Genomic DNA, 6939 nt, shown 5'->3' with positions numbered 1-6939 from the left:
TTGTGATCAAGGGACGTGAGACCATGGCTGATTTGTATGAACTTGAGATGGTGGATTTTGATGTAATTATGGGGATGGACTGGTTGTCCGCATGTTATGCTAATGTGGATTGTCGCCATAAGTTAGTTCGCTTCGCCTTTCCCGAGGAGCCTGTTATTGTGTGGGAGGGTGAAATTGCTAAGCCAAGGGGTAGATTTATTTTCTATCTTAAGGCTCATAAAATGATTACGAAGAGGTGCATTTACCATTTGGTTGCTGTTAATGATACAAAAGCTGTAGTACCTGAATTTGCAATTATCCCCATAGTTAGTGATTATCCCAAAGTGTTTCCCGAAGATCTCCCTGGTATTCCTCCTGATAGGGTTATTGATTTTGGGATTGATGTTATTCCTGACACCCAACCTATTTCTATTCCACCTTACCGTATGGGTCTAGCGGAGATAAGGGAGTTAAAGGATCAGTTGAAGGACTTGTTGGATAAAGGTTTCATCCAACCGAGTTCCTCACCTTGGGGCGCTCCAGTCTTGTTTGTTAGAAAGAAAGATGGTTCCCTTAGGATGTGTGTTGATTACCGTCAACTTAATAAAGTGACCATTAAGAATAAATATCCTTTGCCTAGGATAGATGATCTATTTGACCAACTTCAGGGTGCTAAGTTCTTTTCAAAGATTGACCTGAGGTCTGGGTATCACCAATTGAAGATAAAGGAAAAGGATATCCCGAAAACCGCTTTCCGTACTCGTTATGGGCACTTTGAGTTTCTAGTCATGTCTTTTGGGTTGACTAATGCGCCTCTTTGCATTCATGGATTTGATGAATTGTGTGTTTAAGCCTTATCTAGACCGCTTCATTATTGTGTTCATTGATGATATTTTGGTGTATTCTAAAAGTCGTGAGGATCATGAAAATCACTCGAGGATAACTTTGACAACACTTGAGGGGAACGAGCTTTATGCAAAATTCTCTAAGTGTGAATTCTGGCTTGAGTCTGTGGCTTTCTTGGGTCATGTGGTGACTGGTGACAGCATTAAAGTAGACCCTTAGAAAATTTCAGCGTTTAAGGATTGGCCTAGACCCACTAGTGCAACGGAAATTCATAGTTTCTTGGGTTTGGCAAATTACTACAGAAAGTTCGTGGAAGGTTTTTCATCTATTGCCTCGCCGTTGACTACGTTGACACAGAAGACTGCTAAGTTTCAGTGGTCCGAAGCTTGTGAAAAGAGTTTCCAAGAGCTTAAGGCAAAATTGACTTCGGCTCCTATTTTGACTTTACCTTCTGGGTCTGGTGGATACGTGGTGTATTGTGATGCTTCTAGAATTGGTTTGGGTTGCGTGTTAATGCAAAATGGCAAGGTGATTGCTTATGCTTCGCGACAGTTGAAAAAGCATGAGAAGAATTACCCGACACATGACTTGGAGTTGGCTGCTGTAGTTTTTGCTTTGAAAATTTGGCGTCATTATTTATATGGTGAGCATTGCGATATTTTACTGATCACAAGAGTCTGCAATATATCTTCAAACAACGAGAGTTGAATCTCAGACAGATGAGGTGGTTGGAGTTGTTGAAAGATTATGACTTGAACATTTTGTATCATCCTGGTAAGGCTAATGTGGTTGCTGATGCTTTGAGTAGGAAATCTATGGGCACGTTGTCTTATTTGCATGCACATGAAATCCCCATGGGGAAGGAAATTCGAAGACTTACTAGTCTTGGGGTCAGACTTGATGGCGAAGATGGAGAGTTAGTGGGAATCACGCCATCACGGTCTGACATTGTGGAATGGATTAAATCCAAGCAATATGATGATGAACTTTTGGCAAAGCCGAGAGATGGAGTGGAAAGGGGTGAGTACACTTCATTTACTGTTGGGATTGGCGATAGTGTTCTGCGATTGCAAGGACGATTGTGTGTTCCCGATGTTGATGGTCTTCGACAAGAACTAATGATGGAAGCTCATAGTTCCAAGTATTCGGTTCATCCGGGATCCACCAAGATGTATAAGGATTTGAAACAACACTATTGGTGGAAGAGCATGAAGGTTGATATTTCTAACTTTGTGGCTAAGTGTTTGAACTGTCAACAGGTCAAGGCTGAACATCAAAGGCCCGGTGGCTTGGCTCAAAACATTGAGATTCCTCAATGGAAGTGGGAGATGATAAATATGGACTTTGTTGCAGGTTTACCTCGCACAAGGGCCAAGTATGATTCAATTTGGGTGATCGTGGATAGACTCACGAAGTCTGCCCATTTTCTTCCTGTAAAGACGTCATATGCCGCGGCAGAGTACGCCAAGTTATATTTGAAGGAGATTGTTAGGTTGCATGGTGTTCCGACATCTATCATATCTGACAGAGGTACGCAATTTACTGCTCATTTCTGGCAGACGTTTCAAGAAGGTTTGGGGACAAGACTGAAATTGAGCACTGCCTTTCATCCTCAAACTGACGGGCAGGCAGAGAGAACTATTCAAACTTTGGAGGATATGTTGCGTGCTTGTGCAATCGATTTTGGAGAAAGTTAGGATGAACACCTACCTTTGGTGGAATTCGCTTACAATAATAGCTATCAAGCTAGTATTCAGATGGCTCCTTATGAGGCTCTTTATGGGAGGCGTTGTCGGTCTCCAATTGGTTGGTTTGAACCAACGGATGTAGAGTTGTTGGGTCCTAATTAAGTTCATGAGGCGATCGAAAAGATAATCTTATTGTGCAACGACTGAAGATTGCTCAAAGTAGACAAAAGTCTTATACAGACGTGAGGCGTAGGGAATTGGAATTTGCTGTTGATGACAAGGTTTTCTTGAAAGTGTCACCTATGAAGGGGGTAATGCGTTTTGGCAGAAACGGCAAGCTTAGTCCTCGCTACATTGGTCCTTATGAGATTACTAGAAGAGTTGGGAAGGTAGCTTATTAGTTGAGATTACCGGCTGAGATGTCCATGGTTCATCCGGTGTTTCACATTTTGATGTTGAAGTTGTATAAACCTGACCCTTCTCATGTGTTGAACTATGAAGAGGTTGAGATTGATGAATCCTTGTCTTATGAAGAAGAACCAGTTCAGATTTTGGATCGCCAAGTTAGAAGGTTGAGAACAAAGGATGTTGCGTCGGTTAAAGTGTTGTGGCGAAATCATAATACTGAGGAAGCTACTTGGGAAGCGGAAGAGGACATAAAGAAGAGATATCCTCACTTGTTCCCTATTTCAGGTATGAGTTAAGTTTTGAGCTATTCGTTCGCAAGGTGATTGTGTGGTTAAAATTCGTGGTGGTTAATTACCTTCCTAGAATACTATCCTCATTCGAGGACGAATGATCTTAAGAGGGGGATAATGTAACACCCCGTAAACTTGAACTAGGTGTGAATATGTAAAAATCTAGTATTAAGATGATATTATATCTATATGAATCCATTCTTGATGAATTCGGGTGGAAGATGGTCGTTTTGAAGTCAAACCAACTAGTGAAGTTCTTAAGGCCTCTTAAATTCGCCTAAGTTTTGGTAGATCAGTATTCTGGGCGATTTTCATAAAACTTTCCTGTGAATTTGGAAAAACTCCCTTGATGAAAGTTGTAGAGCTTTGAAATAGCTTTCCAACGGCAAGTCTCCCAGCCCAAGAAAAATTGTGTACCAAAAGTTATGCCTGTTTTACTGAAGCTTGTCTTCGCTGGAAATTTGTCCTGTGTTACGGTGAGACGTTACGGACCATAACACGTGTTACGGGCCGTAACATGGCACCATAACGTCTCAAAAATCACCAGAACTCTCTGGAAATTTCCACTAAAGGACGGTCCAAAGAACGGTCCGTAACACGAAGGACGGTCCGTCCTTTGGCCCGTTTGGCCGTTTTCACCAGAAAAATATAAATAAGACACTTGTTTTGTTTATTCCTCCACTTTCTAAACAACCCTAAGGACGAAAATCCTTCCTCCAAGTCTTCAAATCAAAGGTAAGGACATCCTTAACATTACTAATTCATTCTAACATCAAACCCATGATTCTTAACATGATTCTTGTGACCAAAACCTAGGGTTTGCAACATAATTCTTCGCAAAGTGATTCAAGCTAGGGTTTGGGTGTTCTTCATTAGAAAAGTGAATTGTTAAAACTTTTTTAACAAATTAAGGTATGTCTCTCTTTTAAAAACTTATTTTGAATGAAAATCACTTTTTGAAACTATTGTTGGAAGTATAAATTTTATTCAAGATTCTGTAATGAATGAAAGGAAAAGCAATCTTTTCATGTTTCTTGAACTCTAATTCATGTCTAAATGGTGATTAATGTGTGTGAGGGGACAAACCCACATTAAACCTAGATTGTAACAAACCCTATATATGTATAAGATATTATGAATGTTTTCCTCTATGAGAGATGCTTAGTAAGGCTAGTTAAGAGTTAGTAATGACAGTCTCATTGGTGAAATGGGACATGGAAATCTTTGTAAAGAAGTTGCATGTTTTCAAAACATTGATTGGAATGACTTATTGTTCCGATATGGCATAATGAATTTAATGTTATCGATGGTGTGACTACTTTGAGACAATTTGTGAATCGGCTTCTATGCTATGAACTTTATTGTTGTGTTTGGCCTAGCTACTCGGGAGGAAGGGTAGCCACTATAGATGCTAGTGTGGTAATTGCCTAGCCATTCGGGAGGAAGAGTGGCCACTACCGGGTTCGCTACCCGGAGTGCGGTTAATGCCTAGCTATTCGGGACGAAGGATAGCCACCGAGAGTTTCATATTCCGGTGTGGTGCGCTGTGACAAGGGAACCTCTATGGTCACCCCTTCGATGTGCTTGATTCTTGGGCCTGTATTGGCATGTGTGATATTCTTATTTTCTCATAGAATTGTAGTTGTTAATTATGATCAATTAAAAGGCATATTTGAAGTTGTACTTTGACAAGAGGCCTTAAAATCGGTTTTAACAATTCTTATTGAGGTACACAAACTAAATAACTGCTCTTACATTGGTTTCATATGATTTTCAAGACTGATTTCTTTATGTATTATTTTACTTTATTTTCGTATTATTCATTGTTCCCGAGGCACCCGCTGAGTATGAAGTACTCAGGCATACCATTGTTGTTTTTGATGGTATGCTAGGTAACGGAGAAGAGCAGGTTCTTGATACTCTCGGTGCTTAGGAAGGACTTGCTGTTGCGGCTAATTTGGTAAGCCTACACATTCATTCGTGGGACACCCTACTGATTTACTTATTTATTACATTAGTTGTCCGGGCTGCGTCCCGATGAGTCAGACTATTATTCCTTTATCTTAGAAGCTCCCTAGTATACATTTGTGGGTAGTTATTGAGTTATTGATCAACTCTTGGGCACGTTGTTATGTTTGACAAGTATAGATAACTAAAGACTTCCGCTGATTTAATTCTTATATGCATGATTTGTTTACCTTTATTTTATAAACTGTTGGAGGCGAATGTTGAACCTGGCGGGTTCAAGTGTTATTATTGTATCGTTAGGTTCTTCCAATGTTGTTCATGATGTCGGATGCCGGTCGCGTCTAGGGTGGGTTTTGGGGCGTGACAAAAGTGCATGGAGGAAATAAATTTGTGTAGGAGAATTAAAATTGAACTGCATATGTCTATACATGAGAAGAGAATAAATATTCAGCTAGAACACGAAGAGTCAAAAGTGAACAAGTAAAAGTGCACAGAAGAAATAAATGTGTCGGAGAATTAAATTTAAAGTGCATATCTATACATGAGAAGGGAATAAATATTAAGTACTATGACACATGTCTACATGGGATATAAAAATAGTTGGATAAAGTGTACAAATTATATAGCTCATGGTACAAAAATTTAATGTAGGTACAATTCGTGAAGAGAAAGTTGGTACAAGCTTGGGGAGCCGTGTTCGTCCCCCCCCCCCCCCCCCCCCAAAGCCGCTTATTAAATATTAAGTACCATGACATATGTTTACGTTAATATGGACGAAGGGAGTACTTCATTTTTATTAATTCTTAAAGAACATGAAAAGTCATGTATAGTAATGTGGCCAAGTAATATGGGACGAAAGGAGTACTTCATTTATTAATTCTTAAATAACGTGAAAAGTCAAAATGAACAAGTAAAAGTGCACGGATGAAATAAATATGTGTCGGAGAATTAAAATAGAAGTGCACACGTGTATATATGAGAAGAGAATAAATATTCAGTGCTATGACATATATCCACGTGGGATTTATTAATTCTCAAAGAATGTGAAAAGTAAAAAATGAACAAATTAAAGTGCATGGAGGAAATAAATTTGTGTAGGAAAATTAAAATTGAACTGCATATGTCTATACATGAGAAGAGAATAAATATTCAGCTAGAACACGAAAAGTCAAAAGTGAACAAGTAAAAGTGCACGGAAGAAATAAATATATTGGAGAGCTAAATTTAAAGTGCATACGTCTATACATGAGAAGGGAATAAATATTAAGTACTATGATACATGCCTACATGGGATATAAAAATAGTTGGATAAAGTGTACAAATTATATAGCTCATGGTACAAGAATTTAATGTGGGTACAATTCGTGAAGCTGTTGGTACAAGCTTGGGGAGCCGTGTTCGTCCCCCCCAAGCCGCTTATTATATATAGAAATATGCGGTTGTCCAAAAAGCATACGTTGAGATGGCCGAGTTGGTCTAAGGCGCCAGATTAAGGTTCTGGTCCGAAAGGGCGTGGGTTCAAATCCCACTCTCAACATTGAGCAGTTTCTTTTTTGTGTCTTTTTTTATGAAAATAAAATAAAATTAAGGTTTCCTTTTTTCAGTTTTAACTTTTAGAATATTTTTTACCATCCAACTTTTTCATTCATATTTTCCTGTTTGAATAATTTACCAACCAATTTTATGACGACATTTTCATTGCCACCGTCTACTTCAGCCTTGTTACTTACCAAATAGGAGAAACTGCTTACTGACTATTA

At 39.1% G+C, this 6939-nt stretch overlaps 1 non-coding gene across 1 annotated transcript; it reads left to right on the top strand.

Moving 5' to 3' along the window:
* The first annotated feature begins 6635 nt into the window (after positions 1–6635).
* TRNAL-AAG (transfer RNA leucine (anticodon AAG)) lies at positions 6636–6716 on the top strand. The gene has a single exon. It is a non-coding gene; the product is annotated as a tRNA-Leu (tRNA).
* Positions 6717–6939: the final 223 nt, after the last annotated feature.

This window comes from Lycium ferocissimum, chromosome 12 (genome assembly GCF_029784015.1).
Source record: "Lycium ferocissimum isolate CSIRO_LF1 chromosome 12, AGI_CSIRO_Lferr_CH_V1, whole genome shotgun sequence".
NCBI classification, from domain to species: Eukaryota; Viridiplantae; Streptophyta; class Magnoliopsida; order Solanales; family Solanaceae; genus Lycium; species Lycium ferocissimum.
Note: the sequence above shows the minus strand (reverse complement) of the source record. Positions and strands in the feature narration are given on the sequence as shown.